Source organism: Myodes glareolus, chromosome 9, assembly GCF_982192425.1.
Source record: "Myodes glareolus chromosome 9, mMyoGla1.1, whole genome shotgun sequence".
Taxonomy (NCBI): domain Eukaryota; kingdom Metazoa; phylum Chordata; class Mammalia; order Rodentia; family Cricetidae; genus Myodes; species Myodes glareolus.
Window position 1 is genome coordinate 53,005,653 of NC_142034.1, and position 15,995 is coordinate 53,021,647.

The 15,995-nt window shown below is 41.2% G+C and overlaps 1 pseudogene; it reads right to left on the bottom strand.

Annotated features, from left to right (window-relative positions):
* Nucleotides 1-4,587: 4,587 nt before the first annotated feature.
* Nucleotides 4,588-6,606, bottom strand: LOC125409582 (CD2-associated protein pseudogene; annotated as a pseudogene).
* Between the last annotated feature and the right edge of the window lie 9,389 nt (nucleotides 6,607-15,995).

Consider the following 15,995-nt stretch of genomic DNA (forward strand, 5'->3'; position numbering starts at 1 on the left):
CAATGGTATAATACAAATGGAACTATGGAAATTAGTCCTACTGTTAATGAACCTATTTGATGGCATGGAGTTGAAATCCAAGTCAAGGCCTCTCTTTGTCAGATTATTGGACTGAATATTACTGTGGTTACAGGAATTACTGCATTAACTAATGTAGCTGTTACGTCTTGGCCCACGCATCATGAAGAAATTCATATTGTTGAGTTAACTAGAGACAGATGTAACCATTCAACAGAACTTTGGACCCAACAGAATAAAATAGTGAGACAGTTAATGAAATAGCTGATTTGAGACAAGCTGCAATACTAATGGGAGAGAGGTAGATATGCCGAGGGAACAGATAAAATTAGACTGTGATTGGAATGTTACATCCTATTGCATTACACCTTTAAAGCTCAGAAATAACAAGGATGACTGGGAAAAGGATAAGATGCGTTTGATGGGTCATCCTAATTCTTCTCAAATGATTTATGGTTTACAGAAAGAAATTAAGGAAATCTTTTCAAAAAGGTTACCTGATGTGATAGGCATGGATGTTATCAAAAGCCTTACAGATACCTTAGCCTTTTTAATCCTGCACGTCATCTTAATAAATTTCTGTTCTAGTGATTGCTATTCTTGTTCCAGCAATAATAACTTTATTGGCTTTAAAATATATTTTGGCAAGGCTGGAGAGATGGCTCAGTGGTTAAGAGTACTCCTAGAAGTTCTAAGTTCAATTCCTGGCAAGTTTGAGGTGACTCACAACCATCTATAATGAGATCTAGTGCCCTCTTCTGGCCCAGCAGGTAGAACGCTGTGTATAAAATAAATCTTTTTTTAAAATGCATGTTGGCTTATTTGCTTATGACTATAAAATAGAGAGAGGGCTGTATTTATTGTAAGGCTACATAATCTTCAATGTAATTAATTATACTTAAACAAAATGAGGAGACATAGTAAGGGATTCCACAGAGCCCTTGCACATAACCTGCATTTTGTAGTGATAAGACCTAGGCTTTGAACAACCTTTTGTATATGTCAGAGATTGTTATCTGAGCTGCTCTTTTAAAGGAATTACAGAGCCTTTGCATAACTTATTCTTGGAGTACCTGGCAAACCAGGGTGTCTTATGACTGAGAATTGCTTTGGCAAATGGTTCCTTCAAACAACTCCAGATAAGAGATTTTTGTATGTAGGAATTGGCTTGCTAGAGGTGTAATTTGTGTAACAATGAAGGTTTCTTTTAGCAATACAATTCTTTTTATTATTAATTTTTTAGAGAAAGCATGTTTTCTTTCATTTCCTTTTTTAACAGTGCCTATAAAAAATGAATATACTATTCTGAGAATATATATACGGATTTTGGAATGTTGGATTGTCCAAACATCAACTGCATCGCATTGATAGCTACTGAAGGCAAGGTAGACTACACAAGGATAAAATTTTAAAACTAAAAATATTCATAGCAGCAACTTTTGAAAGATGATTTTTATTAAAGTCATTGCACTTGGTCATTTTATTTCTACAGCACAAGATCATTCAACTGTAACACTTCTCAATTCTGATTGTAAAGATCATCTCATTCTGCTCATACATTTCAAGTTTAAATGTAAGCATAAACATTCATCAAAAAATCTAGAGTATTTGGAGCGTTTTCCTGTATGTAACCACCGTAGGGGAGTGTAAATCAGGCCCATTCTCTCTGCATCTTCCAGCTTCCCAGTGAAGTCTGCACAGCTCTATGGAGGTGATGGCTTTATAGTAAGAAATAAGCTTAGTGGTCACAAGGTCACAAGCACACCAAAATAACATTGAAATCCCATAGAAACGTAGTAGTATTGTGTTTCAAAGAACAGCAAATCTGACATTCACTAATAATTTGGCAATGATAGATTCAGTGCTGTCTTTTATACTCATACATGGGGAAGATTTACCTCCAAATAGAAGTTATTATTAATATCATTTTGTGATATTAACTTTAGGAAGAATGACAGTTCCCATATCAGGGGCAAAGACTGGCAAATTATTATTTAAAGGAAATCATTTTTTCCCTTTAGTAAGTTCAAGCTTGCTTGTTTTTTTTTTTCTGAATTCTTCCGTTAATGTCAGAAAACAGACATACAGAATAACTTCTCTCACGGAGAAGGCAAAAGTGTGCACTGCAGCACCCACTGCTGTTCTGACTGTACAGGCGAGCGCAGAGCACACACTAATACCATCATCACCACCAAAGGAAGATTGTTTCCTTTCTTACAGACCCTGGGTCCCTATATTGCACAGCCTGGCCTCAAACTCATGCTTCTCCTTCCTCGGTCTACAACCTACAGGCATGCAGTCACCATACATGACTCCAGTTAACTTTCTAGTAGCTCATATGTGTTGCCAGGGCCAAGGTCACTAAGCAGATAAATGATACATAATAGTTCCAAAAGGAACCACACAGCACAAATTTAATATACAATAAGGGATTGTGCTTCTATTTTCCTTACTCATGCTTATATCACATAAATTCAGTTTTCTATTATCTTTTTCTATAAGAATTATTTTCCCATTTTTTTACATTTTAATTGGCATCTGCGAGCTACATTTTTGTCCAGAAAGCATACATTAGTCAGTCCCTTACTGTTGAATATTTACATTATTTTTCTATTAAAATAACCTTCAATGGGAAAATAACAAAGCTTGACCTGCTGGAGCCTTTCCCATCCAGCATTGTGGAGGAAGACAAATCTCCAGTGAGGAAACCAGGGGGTGATTTCTAAGATGGGATGATTTACTTTTATCTGAAAACTGTCATCAGGAGCTAATTTATTAACAAAAAGCAAACTGATTCATTTGACTAATCTTTTGTCCATCAATAACCCCTCAGTAGATGAGCTAAGACTTGAAATGGTTAAAACGGCTAGGCACAGTGGTGTGTCTGTCATCCTAGCACGTGGTGGGCAGAGGCAGGGGGGTCAGAAATTTAAAATCACCTTTGCTACATAACAAGGTTGAGTCCAGCCCGAGCAATATAAGACCCTTTTTCAAACAACCAAAACAACTAAAATGCATACTTGATGTACAATTAATGCTGTCCCTAGAAGTTAATCAGGTGTAATTTTGTGTTGGCAAGTGAACCGTTTTCTACTTCAGTTCTCTTTTATTGGAAGCAACACAAGAAATTCTATTTTAAAAGATTTTTCCATTTTAAGATTAAAATGTAAAGAAAAAGTATTTTTTAAGAAGTATGATACCTCCAATCTGACATTCATTTAATTTAATAAAGTAAACCTTAAAACCTAGCTTGACTTTTAACAAATAATACCATTTCCTCATTGATTTTAGACACGCTGCCCTACAGATACAAAGTTTTAAATGTTTGCCAGGTCTGAGCCATACCACCCTGAATGTGGCTGATCTTGTCTAAGATGTTCCACTATCGATTTGTGATGCTGAAAATGGCTAAGCATCCATTCTGAAATGATCTTCAACATGGTTAATTATATTTGATTTTCATAACCCAAAATGTTACTATTTGTGAAGTACTAACACTCTTTTAACACTTACATAAGTAACAATCCAAAATATATCTAGGAGTTAGTGTGTTCTATTAGAGAGATTATGTCTGTAAACCCTGAGTTTACATTATAGCTTTCCCAATAAATTTCATTCTGAAATTTTGAAGAGATCTAGGTTTAGAGGCTTTGCTTCCTAAGGTTATCATTAGTGAAAACTAAGGGAAGGCTACAAAGAGCTAATTGTAAGATAATGGAATGAGTAATATTTAGAACTGTAGAATGGGCACAAGAATACAGCAATAAGGCTGGGGTTTATACTATTTAACATGTGCTGCACAGTCTAGGCACAAATAAGAATTAGCATGACATTTTTAGATTCCTTAGGTCACATGAATGAGAACAAAGCTCATATTTTCCCAAAGATTAATCCAGTAAATTTAACTAACTTCCTTTAATGAATCCTATAGTGTGAGCATTATAGAACACCCTAGAAGTTTAATTTGCTTTTCTTATTTCATTAACAATTCATTATGCATGGGTGAGGAACCTGGTAATTAGGAACTCCTATTTTACCATCCAATGTACAAACAGCACTGCAGACACAGGCGCAACAGTGTAATCCTGGGTACGAAGCTAAAAGTGTGTGTGTGTGTGTGTGTGTGTGTGGTGTATGTAGTGCATTATGCAAGTGTATGTCCTTATTTGTTACAGGAAAGCAGTGGTTCTAGTTACCATAAAGCTAACCCGTCCATCACAAATAGTTTATCTTACAGCTTATTTGTAAAGATAGTACAATATTTATAGTATAGAACTCTTTAAAAATAATACAAGTTTCAATAAAAAAAACTATTGTGAACTTTCATTCCTTTTTGTACAGATTCAGTAGTATTTTCAAGCAAACAACATAAATGTTTGCTAGCCCAGCACAGTAGGAAATAAGGCCTCATTTCTCATATTGACAAAACAATATATATATAATTGTCACACTCCCTAACTTTTCGGTAGATATCACAGTTCATGTCCTCTCATTTCTTCATCACAACACCACATCTGCTGTCTTAACAAGTCAGTTAAGTTCTAGTGTTGCTCCTAAATCACTGGAGCATTAAGAACACTGGGTCCACACCACCTCAAGAAGACAGAACAACTTCAGCTTTGCAATTTCCACCTCTAGGTCACTCCGCATGGATTCTCTTCTTCCAATTCTTTCTGTAGCTTTTCCAGTTCTTTCCCATGATCCTTTTTCAGTGCATTTACAATAGACAGTAATTCAACAATCTGGGCTCTAAGTTCATCCAGAGGACTTTTTTCCCATCCTCTGTCTCTGCTTTAGCTTTGAGTTCTAAGGGAGTTGGGGAAGCAGTTGTGTTTACTTTCGAAGCACTTGAAGGTGCTGGAAGAGATGGCTTTGAAGAGTAGTGTGTCCCTTTTAAGCTCCACCAGCTTTAGGTTGTCACTATCTTCTTCTTTTGGTAACTACAACATTTTTTTCTGGTCTTTGAGTTGGGGAATTGTCCACCATTGAAGCGGCCAGGCAACCTTCTTCCAGGCATCTTGGGTCTATTTGTACTGAGATGTAACAAGTTCTCTGAGGAAGCTATGTCATCAAAATGTACAGTATCTGTTCTTTGGAGTATCTGACTAAAAAGGCATCAAAGTCTACTGATTTTGGCCTGACTGGTTGTTGTTCAGGATCTAACTTTGGTTTTGATACTGACTCAGTTTCAATCTTTGAAGAAATTGTAGAAAGTTCTCCATTAATTTTGGATGCTGGAGGTGAAAGAGGAACTGGTTTGTCTGGCCGCTTTTGGGTTCCATGAGATTTCAATAAATTATTGGCTTTGGTAGGTGGAGTGGGCTTTTGGGGTGGGACTTGAGGAACAACTGACTTAGAAGGTTTTCTATTCTGGTGATTTTTCATCTTTTTCTTCAGACTTTAGAGGAAAAGCTTTCTTCTCTGCAGCTAACAGGTCAGGCTTTGGAGCTGGACCCTTTGCAGGAGGAGTTGGTTCCTTTGGTTTTGGTAAGTCTTTATCTAGTTCACTTATCAGAACAGCCGAGTTGTCTGGAAGCACTCCTTTTTTGCCATTGTTTCACCCTTCCGCCAGCCTGTTTCTCCAGGGTCCTTACTTATCAAATGGATTATCTCCCCTTCTGTAAAAGTAAGTTCATCTTCATTGGTTCCTTCATAAGCAAATAACGCTCTATAATATTCCTTAGCTTTACTCTCGCCATCAGTGTCTGGTTTGTCACCTCCACGTTCTGGGTTCTGGATCCCAGTGACTACAGAATTAAGGGCTTTTCTGGTTTTTTCTATTCTGTTTCACTACTGGATGCTCTTGTCCTAAGTTTCACAGAGCCTTCTTTAAACATATCTCCAAATCCAACTCCTTGGAAAACTTTCTTTGACTGTGTAATTGATCCAGAATCACTCCCGTTTCCCAGAGGCAGTAATGGTGATGTAGGGCCAGTCAAAGCTATTTCTGATTCATCCAGACCTTCGTGAGTTTCACCCATCATCTGTGAGCGCTAACTCTTTCACAAAGTTTGAGGGGGAAAGCCCCAACTTACTGTTCAGGGTTCCGCTCCACCAGCCTTCCTCCACCTCTTCATTAGTATCAATAATATCCCCCACTCTCAGCACCAGTTAGTCCTCATTTTGTGGAAGGTAGTCAAAAAACTTTACACTGACGCTTTTTTGTCTTCTTAGGGGTTTTGATTTGTGGATGTGGCTGAATTCCTCCAGCTGGAAGTCCGTAAGTGCTGATTCGCTGTACAAGACTCGCTACATTTCCATGCCCTTCCCGTTTGATGGGCAAATTGTTATCCTTGGGTTCCGTCTCTCGCTTAATTTCCTTAACAAAATTATCAGGGAACCTCCCTCTTCTCCCATTAGTTCTCCTTCCAGCCGTCCTTCTTCCTGTAGTTTTCTCACATTTCTGATGGTTTCCCCAACTTGAATATTTAATTCATCATCATGTATAGCGTCAAAGTCATACTCCACCATATAGTCAACCATGCTGCGGCTCTGGCGGGGAGAGCGTGGCCTCTTCTGTGCACCCGCTCAGGCCCAAAGGGGAGGAGGCTCCATGTGCCAGCGAGCACTCTCTGCCGCTCCCTATGCCCAGCCTAGGCAATAAAGGAGACTTTTGCAAAGCCAAGATTGGTCAGCCCATCAAGACTGACGCCCCCTACTTCTTTTGCTGAGCCTAAATGACATTTTGAAGCGAGCCTTTTTCTTCAAATGACCCATGAAAAACAGAACACCCACAGAGAGCTAACCGGGAATATGTGAGGTTTTGAAGCCTTACAGGCCACATCCTTGACACACCTCCTCCAACAAGCCCTTCAAATCCTTCCCATACAGTCCCACCAAAAGGAAACCAATCATTCAAATATATGGCCCTGTGGAGGCCATTCTTACTCAAACCACCACAGCATCACACACGTTTTTAAAAAAAAACAAATTAAAAATAAGAAAGAGCAAAACAAATCTCTCTGGACTCCAGCTAGAAGGCTCAGCAGGGGAAGGCACTGGTTTATAGCAACTTTATCTGAACAGAAATCTCCATCTTGGAGGGAAATTTGTTAAGACAGAGGATGTGTCATTGTTTGGTTTTCGCTACCGTGATAAAAAACACCATGACTGACCACAAGCAGCCTGGGGAGAAAAAAGTTGATTTCACTCTACAGTGACAGGGCAGGAGACAGGGCAGGAACCAAGGGCCAGAAGACTGCAGCAGTGGCAATGGAGGAGGCTGCTTACTGGCTTGCTCTCTGGGCTTGCTTAACCTGCTTTCTGAAATGGCCCAGGACCACCTGCTCTGGGATGGCACCACTCACAATGGGCATGGCCCTCCTGTATCAGCCATGTTTTCTCAGAAGAGATGCATACAACCGGTGAAGGAACATTAACCCACTCCAGCTAGTTGGCCTGGCAGGCCTTGCCCTTCTCCCCAGTTCTCTCCGCCTCGGTAAAAACCGTTACTTTATATTCCTGCAGCTACTGACCAACGCCCATTTCCTTATTGTGCCAATCCCTCCTCTTGAGGCTGACCACCAAGAGCCAGCTAGGAAAATATTAAAACCCAACCATCAAAAGCCCCCTTTGACTCACCTAATTAACATGTCCAATTAAAATTAAACACCTCATCCTAACGCAGGATTTCCCCTTGGACCTTTATAAACGGCCATTTTCCTATGTTGCCACCCTTCCATCCAGAGGCTGTTCTTTGTCTTCCAGGACAAATATTCCTTCCCCTTTCCTTTGTTTCCTTCTTCTCCCTCTTCCTCTAGCTCCTGACTTTGCTGCCTGTCCCTGGCCTCTGTCCATCTGTGACAAATAAATCTCCTTTGTGCTGAGAATGTGGTCTAAGAACTTAATCTTAAGAACCATTATTTTGTTTAAATAGGCACCTGCCTTGAAGCCTGATATCCTGAATTTGACTACACAGTTACACATGGTAGAAAGAGGGACCTGAATCCTAAGAGCTGGCCTATATCTTGCACATGAACTCCATGGCATGTGCACACATACCACACACACACCAAACATACACACACACACACACACACACCACGAGTGCACATCAAACTCATAACATTCAGACAACACACGTCACACACAGATACACATACAATACAATCACACACCACACATATACATGCATACACATACACCACACAAATGCACACACCACACACAAACACAAATAAATAAACGTTAATATTAAAGAAATAACCACCGCTCAGAGACTGTGAGCACCTTCATGCTGTTATTGTGGGTCAGTCACTGACTTGGGCCAATGGGATATAACAATCAACAAACATACTTTGCCCTGTCTTCCAAGAGTTTCCATTCTCTTTGTAGGTAGAAGTGACAGAAACAAATCAAGTTTGTGATGTTGGATGATAACAAGTGTTAAGCAGAAAAATAAAGGAGGGTAAATTCTGGAAGGGCAGTGCTGTTTCTGAAAGAGGGTAGCAGTCTTCTACTTAATAGAAGTCATTCCGAAGGAGTGATGAAGCCAGTGCAAAGGAGAACAAGTTCCTGGTGTGATCAAAGACTATGAAGGTAGAGCAGATAAAACACACAGCAGTGTTGCAAGGAGAACCAGGCCACTTGTTTGTCCAGCTAACTTAGCCCCAAAATAACTACATAGAAATTGCATTACTTAAAATACTGCTTGACCCATTAGCTCTAGCTTCTTATTGGCTAACTCTTATTCTAATTTAATCTATTCATACTCATCTATATATTGCCACATGGCAGTGGCTTACCGGGTAAAATTCCCAGCATCTGTCTCCAGCAGAAGCATGGCGTCTCTCTGATTCTGCTTTCTTCCTCCCAGAATTCAGTTCTATCTTCCCCACCTACCTAACTTCTGCCCTATCAACAGGCCAAGGCAGTTTCTTTATTCATTAATGGGAATCACAGCACAAAGAGGGGACTCCCACTTCACAGCAGAGTGAGTGAGGAGTATGAAGTGGTATCTACTGTCAGAAAAGGATAGGGTAGGATGGAGTAGGTCATGTAGAGCCTCATGGGTCACTGAAGATCCTTTAATAAGTCCCAAAGGGACAGGAAGTATTTAGAAATTGAGACTTTGAAATATGCTTTTAAACAACATGTGACAATGGTTTGGGAGAGATATGTTTTCTACAATAAAAAATGAAATATACTCACAAGTTTACTCCTTTTGTGTTAATGATAATTAAACACAATTATAACAGTAAAACTTTTAAAATTTGAACTTTAAGATAATTAAAGACCCATTGTTTTTTAACAATGTCCTAAAGTCAGTCTCTCACATATGGGAAACTTATTTGACATTAGGCTATAAATTGCAGATTATCTACTTTAGTGGCTGTCTGCGGAAAACAGACTTTTTTGTTTTTTACTGTAAAAAGACATTAGTGACAATTTTTGTGTGTGTGTCAAGTTTCCAGCTGTGGCTTCACTGTCAATAAAATGTCTTTGGCAGTTTGACCTGATACCAATAGTCACAAAAGAGAACAAAAGGAACCTGCTTCTTCATTGTAGAGTGGAGGGCTGGCTGCATTTTCCTGCCTGATTCTTTCTTAAATTATAAATTTTATTTAATATTCTGTGTCTTCCAGGAGAAACATTGCAAAATTAAAAACCACAGTCTTTGGCTCATGACTGCTCAAATAAGTTTCTTTTTTCCCGACATAATATTTGTATTGATTATTTGAAAATTTCCATAATACAACCCAATCACACTGACTTCCTGGTCCCTGCATGATCATCCTCATCTTGTAACCTATTCCAGAAAAAGAAAGAAAGAAAGAAAGAAAGAAAGAAAGAAAGAAAGAAAGAAAGAAAGAAAGAAAGGAAGGAAGGAAGGAAGGAAGGAAGGAAGGAAGGAAGGAAGGAAGGAAGGAAGGAAGAAAGAAAAATGAAAGGGTGATTCTCTGAATTTCCTCTGTGTCCGTGGTTATGTCCCCATTTTCATTTCTGATCTTATTAATTTGCATGTTCTCTCTCTGCCGTTTGATTAGTTTGGCTAGGGGTTAGTCAATCTTGTTGATTTTCTCCAGGTACCAGCTTTTTGTTTCATTGATTCTTTGAATTGTTTTCTGTGTTTCTATTTTGTTGATTTCAGTCCTCAGTTTGATTATTTCCAAACTTCTACTCCTCCTGGGTGAATCTGCTTCTTTTTTTTCTAGAGCTTTCAAGTGTGCTGTTAAGTCTCCAATATGTGTTTTCTCCGTTTTCTTTAATTGGGCACTTAGTGCTATGAACTTTCCTTTTAGCACTGCTTTCATAGTGTCCCATAGGTTTGAGTATGTTGTGTCTTTGTTTTCATTAAATTCAAGGAAGACTTTAATTTCTTTCTTTATTTCTTTCTTGACCCAGGGGTGATTTAGTAGTTGACTGTTCAACTTCCATGAGTTTGTTGGCTTCCTGGGGGTAGCATTGTTGTTGAATTCTAACTTTAATCCATGCTGATCTGACAAGACACAGGTGGTTACTAATAATTTTTTGGAAGTAGACAAGATTGCCAGGCAAACTTGGGTGCATGGGGGGTTGGGGGATGGAAGTAAGGGGAGATGGTTAGAGAGAAGGGAGAGGGGGAGCATTGGGGATGGCGTGGGGGAATGAGATGGGGTGAGGGAGGATGAATATAGGAGCAGGCAAGTATATATCTCAACTAATGGAGCCATTTTAGGGTTGGAAAGAGACTTGTTTCTGGAGGGGTTCTCAGGCCCAAGGAGAGGTCCCCAGATTCTTCCCTGGGCAGCAGAGGAGAGGGTGCCTGAACTGGCCTTGGCCCATAACCATACTAATGAATATTTTGCATATCACCATAGAACCTTCATCTGGCAATGGATGGAGATAGAGACAGAGACACACATTGGAACACTGGACTTAACTCCCTAGATCCAAATGAGAAGCAGAAGGAGGGAAAACGTGAGCAAGATAGGACCAGAGGGAACCTTCATCAGACGATGGATGGTGATACAGACGGAGACCCACATTGGAGCACCGGACTGAGCCCCCCATGGTCCAAATGAGGAGCAGAAGGAGGAAGAACATGAAAAAGGAAATCAGGACCAGGAGGGGTGCGTTCACCCACTGATACAAGGGGACTGATCGAATGAGAGCTCACCAAGGCCAGCTGGACTGGGACTGAACGAGCATGTGATCAAACCGGATTCTCTGAATGTGGATGACATGGGGCTGACTGAGAAGCCATTAACAATGGCACTGGGTCTTGTTTCGTCTGCATGTACTGGCTGTTTGGGATCCTATCTGTTTGGATGCTCACCTTCCTAGGCCTGGAGGGAGGGGGGAGGAACTTGAACTTCCTACAGGGCAGGAAACCCTGACTGCTCTTTGGACTGGAGAGGAAGGAGGAGAGGGAGTGGGGGGGGGGGAGAGGGAGCGGGGGGAATAAGAGGGTATGGGGAGGAGGGGAGAAAGTGGAAATTTTTATAAACAAACAAATAAAAAAAAGAAAAAAGAAAGGGTGGAGGGAGGAAAGAAGGAAGAAAAAATAAGAAAAGAAAAAATTGAGTTCAATTTTGGTTGCCCATGTACTCACTGGAGCATGGTCAAACTCCCAGTGTTCATCCCCTTAAAGGACACTGAGACCTTCTTCACCTGTACCCCTAAAAGACATCATCAATTTTGGAGAACCATACTTTACTATTTTTTTTTACCTTGCTATTACTTTTTGGGGGTGGCAGAGTGGTGGTGGGGTTGTCACAGAAACCTCTGTGTCTCTGTTTCAAAACTGTCAATCTGCAGTAACCAGTATCACTGTAAAAGTAGCTTCCTTGCCCTTTACAGTCAGTGGGATCATGATTCATGGACTTCTACCTGGTTTCTGGCAATAGCACTGACTACGAACATCCACCTGGTCTACGGATTCAGCACTTTCCAGGAACTTCCTTCTGATCTCCTGTGGGAGTGCAGACAACAGACAACTGAAACACAGAGCACAGACGCCATCACACTCTTTATCAGCAGCACAGGCCTAAGTTGTCAACAAGGCCTCTGGGGTAACATGGGCCATGAACACCAATATGAACCGCAGTGACAGCCAGGCCCATGAACATCAACATGGCCTCTGGTAATGGCACAGACCACAGATATCCACATGTACCCATGAGACTCAAAGGCCACCCACGTCAAAATGGCCCTCCAAAGCAGCACAGTCCACAGAAATCAACATCTCTAACATGTCTAGGCAATGGCACTAGCCATTGATATCCCTGAAGGTCTTAGGTGGTGACATGGCCTACGTTCATCAGCACAGCCCCAGTCACATCAGGGCCATGACCCATACATAGCCCTCAGCTACAGCATGAACCACGGATATCGACATGGCCTCAGGTGAACGCTCAGGACACCAACATCAACATGGGCCTCAGAGGGCTCAGGGACCATGGATGTCAACAGACAGTGCTTCAGACAGTGGCATAGACAACGCACATCCACATGGCCCTGAGCAGTAACACAGACCTCAGACTTCAACACAACCCCTGGCTGCTGTAGGATCAATGACCCAAACATCGCCTTGCATCCACAGCATGGCCCACAGACATCAAAATGGCTTCAGGTTGCAGCATAGACCACAGACATCTGCATTGACCTCAGATTTTATCAGTGCCTGGAGCAGCAGCATTGACCACCAATACCAACACGGCCTCTGAGAGAATGGACCATGGAGGTATTTCATGGAGGACCAGGCCTGAAAATTAACTGTTCTTTATCTCGGACATCCTGTCATTGTTCATAGCCAGGGCAATTTTGCAGCTGAGCAGCTTGCTGGGTGTTGAGACTGCACAAACTCCAGGTTTCTGAACTCCATCCTACCGACCCTATTGGGCATCTACAGGTTCCCCGTCAATCACAGGCATCTCTCACACCTGTCACAGCTGTGGTGTCCCTGGTTCTGCCTCCACCGAACACCCACCACATTGTTCCTTCATCTTTCCCACTTATGCATCATATACCAATTTATCATGGTGTCATTGGAAACTGTAGTGTCACAAAGAAAACTTTTTGCTCAGACAGCTATACATGCAACTATTCATTGCAATAAGTTGTTAGTCTGGTTCTACGTTTCTCGCTTCTTACACATCGTAGAGACTGACTCATCACTGAGATTCCTCCTGGATATCCTGCTGTTGACAAGAGTCATGGTCTTCCTGTGACCTTTGGTCTGTAGTACTAGCTCCTTTGTGTGATCCAGAAGCTCTTAGATGAAGTAGATGTTGGAGTGGAACAACTCAAAGCACTGGATCTTGGACCAGATTGTTGTCGAGTTGGTCATTCTTGGCCACTTGTTTGACCACCTGTCTTGGCAGGGCCTGACTGCTACCCTCCTTTTTTCTTTTCTTTATTTTTTACCCACACTTTATTTTTTAGCTTGCCTTAGAAACCAGGCAGTAGTGTTACATGCCCTTAATCCCAGAACTAAAGAGGATTATAAAACTAAAGGAGACAGCTCTCAGGCTCAGTCTCATGCTGAGGTTTCCTATAGGCAGGATCATCATTTCTGAACTGAGATTGAGATAAGAGCCAGTGGCTAGCTTCTTTGCTTTTCTGGTCTTCCGGTTGAAACCCAACATCTATCTCTGAGTTTTTATTAATCTTACTTCAGAAAACCAAAAGAGGAAGACGAAGGAGAGAGCAAAATGAAAGTGTATGGCCAAAAAGGCAGGGCTGTACAGGAATGAGGAGCTGGGGAAGGGAAGCCCAATCCTGGAGAAGTTTAGTCTAGGGGAAGGGTGAGAATACCTGAGAAGAGTCACAGGTCCTTGGGTGAGCCTGGGTCCAGTATGTGCCTAGGTATGCCAATAGACACCACAGATAGCCTTCTGTCCCTTAGGAGGTTGATGAGGAATGGCCCGTATGAGAGGGAAATGTTCATTAGAAATTGGGGACTGGAGTTTCCTTTGGACCTGACATATCTTCAAAGTACTTTCATCTATTGGAAACTTCCCTTCATGGAATCTAAATATTAGCAGTTTAATAGAAACCACAGTCTAAGGAAATCCATTGTTCCTTCAGGCTCTACTTCTCCAGAAACCAGCATTGTTACATAATTTCCATTTAGTAATTGCTCTTTAAGAGACAAGCCATGCCCACTCCCTCCTTCCTTGCAGCCTCTGCCCCACTCTCCTCACTTCCGGTCCCCTCTCTGGGAGAGGAAGCTTCTGCCTGCCTCTCTCCCCACTTCTCTGCTTCCCCCTTTTCTGTCTTGCTTCTCTTTTTCTCTTCTCTCTCTCTTTCTCTCTCTCTCTCTTCTTCTCTCTCTCTCTCTCATCCCCGTTCTCCCCTTTTTCCTTCCCCTCCATAACCCAACTAATAAATATCCAATTCTATTCTGTATGATGTGCCTGTCACTGTGCCTCCCACCTGCTGCCTGCTCACACCACTCGCCAGGCTCACCGGGGACCAGCCCATCACCACATAGCTGGGTTTTGTACCTTAGTTTGTACACCTGCTGCCACTGGGATCCTGCAGCCAGCTGCTGGGGACTCGCAGCAAATCCATAACAGTAATATCAGGTCTAATTTTGTATCCTTCTTCTTCTGGTGTAATTTTAAACTGTGACACCTTCCAACACCATATTGTCAAGATCATCAAATCCTAGAAGTCCAGCAACGATTTCTTTATCACTCTTCGTCACAGTGTGAGCTCTTGATCCTATACTCTTGTCCATAGCTCTAGTGGCAGGATCTGTCATAGGCTCATGGTCGCATTACAAACCATGGCCATGCAGGAAGTATGTTTTACTTTAACACGTGTGCAGTGGTTCCTTCCAGTTACGGCACCCATGCTTTGTCTGGACACAACTGGAGAATGACACATTGCCTCCATCTTGCAGCAAGACTGACTGAGGCTCCCAACATTCATGACTGCAGTGAAACAAGTGAACGTTTCCAATACGGACAGTGCTTGTCCTACAGCAGAGCCCCTGACAAGGGCATGGGCAGACTAGACATGAACATATAGTTAGCCTGGGGTCTCCTCTGCTGCTTTCACACTAAGTTGCACTAGGAACCAAAGTTTTCATCAATTAAGGGGCAGACAGAGCCCAAGGTAAAAAGAGCTGGGTAAGAGAGGGTGTGGCATCTTCGGGGTAGGGAGGGGGGTCCATGCAAATGTCTGTGGTCTCCCATTGCTCTATGAGTAATCCCTAATAAATTCATTTCTATTCATTGAGATGAACTTAATGAGTCAGTCTTTGGGCAGTGGAAAGGTCAGAAGTTAGGAGAGATGTTAATTTTACATCTCCCCAGAAAAGTCACACCACAGTTGGTCAACAAATATTTCAGTATATGCAAATGAGACTATATACTAGATGCAGATTCTAACTAAGGTGAAAATATATACAATTGACTGCTATTTCAAACATATTTTCAGATTATTTAAACTCAAGAAATTTAATTTATTTGCTCTTTATTTTCTTTCCTTAAGTTATAAACAGTTCATGAGAAATAAGAAATGATTCTACAAAAAACATATAGCAAGCATGTAGTTTTCAAACTTCTGAAATCACACCTTATTAAAACAGACTAAGATTTAGAAATCCAGCAGTGATTTTAAGTTTTAAGGTAATCATGTGTTCTGGCAGGGTTTTCATCCTATAATAACACCACTTGAAATTATTTTAAAGTATGTCTTAGATAAATTGCCACATATGTCCTAGCTTAAAACAATCTATTGAATAACAATGCTTTGGATAGGAAAAGTTTCAGATGATAAAAATAAGGGGATTTGTTGTTGTTGCTTTAAAGTGTAATTATGAGCAAAAAATCCTCATTGGTGACTAAAGTATTTATTCACTGGCAAAGAGAAAGTCTTGCTGACAAGTGGTGCTGATAAACCTGATGTCTGCAGGTAAAGAACCTTCCTCTGCTCTCACCCTGTAGTGCACTCAGCTCCAAATGCACCAAAGACATCAACACAAGACTTCAGGAGTCAAAAAAAAAAAAAAAAATACACCGGGCTTGTGCTAGAAACCACTTCCT